Here is a 1,425-nt window from a genome sequence, read left to right as displayed (position 1 = left end):
CATGGATATTATCCTATCACATACAGTGTTGTACCTCATGACTGATCTAGATATGTTCTTTTTGACGATGAATGCAACACCATTCCTTTTCAATTTGTCATTCCCTGCATAGTAAACCATGTGGTTGTCAGATTCAAAATGGCTAATATCAGCCTATGTTAGCTCACTAATGTCTAAGATATCGATGTTTATGCATTCCATTTCATTTTTGACAACTTCTAATTTTCCCAGATTCATACTTCATACATTCCATGTTCCGATTTTCAATGGTGGCCCTTTGAGTTGGTACAAGAGAACAAAATACTATCTAGTCCTTACCATCTTCACAATTGTTGCTCTGCTTCAGTTTATTATTACAGCCACAGTGTCAGTCCACCTCACAGAAGTTCCTCTTTTTCACTGACTCTCTATTTTGTCATGCATGGTGTAGTTCTTCAGGGACTGGTCCCTTCTGATAGCACGTCCAAAGCCTGAAAGACAAAATCTCACCATAGTCCCTTCTAAGGAGCATTTTGGCTGGACTTATTCTAAGATAGATTTATTTCTTCTTCTAGAAGTCCAATCTAATATTCAATATTCTTCATCAATACCATAGTTCAAATACATCAGTTCTCCTCAGGCTTCCTTATTATATGCCCAGCATTCACATGTATTCGGTTGATTGAAAATACCATAGTTTGGATCAGGTATACTTTGGTCCTCAAAGTGACAATGTTGCTGAGTGCTGTTGAACGGATGACCTTGCTGTTAGCAGTCCAGTGCTCATGTTACATATATATGTTGTTGTAGTTAAATGCCATAGATTTGGCTTTGACCCGTTGAAACCCTGTATAGAGTTTTCAAGGAGCAGCTGGTGAGCTTGAACTGCTGACCTTGAAGTTCAAACTGACTTTACAGTCATGCATATTAACCCACAGCACCACACCAGGACTGGTTGTTGTTGTTAGGTGCCCATACCCTCCTATAGAAAATAAAGTGTAGCAACACTGAAGTTAGTGTAGAATAATTTAGAGTGTGAAACATTGAGATGGACTGGGATGAGGTGTTGAAATATGCTTGTGTTCATGAGGTAGCTTTGAGAAGATAGAATCCATGACATGACAGTAAGAAAAGGCAGATAATCCATTACTGAGGCGCTAGTGTGAACTAATATAAAGACTTTTAGGTATCAGTTTTTAAATGCTCTTGATAAGAAATGTGACCATTGAAGCTATAAGCTTTACTTAAAAGTTGGTGGGTTCAAACCACTGACCTTGCAATTAATAATCCAGTGCTTATCCTACAGCATTACAATAGGACTCCATTTAGAAGAATGTTTTTGTTGTTGTTACTAAGTGCTATCAAGTTTGTTCCGACTCATAGCAACCATGTATTAGGTTTCAGAGGAACCGCTGGTGGGTTTGAATTCCCAACTTTGTGGTTGAT

This window comes from Chrysochloris asiatica, unplaced genomic scaffold (genome assembly GCF_000296735.1).
Source record: "Chrysochloris asiatica unplaced genomic scaffold, ChrAsi1.0 scaffold00022, whole genome shotgun sequence".
NCBI lineage: Eukaryota > Metazoa > Chordata > Mammalia > Afrosoricida > Chrysochloridae > Chrysochloris > Chrysochloris asiatica.
Note: the sequence above shows the minus strand (reverse complement) of the source record.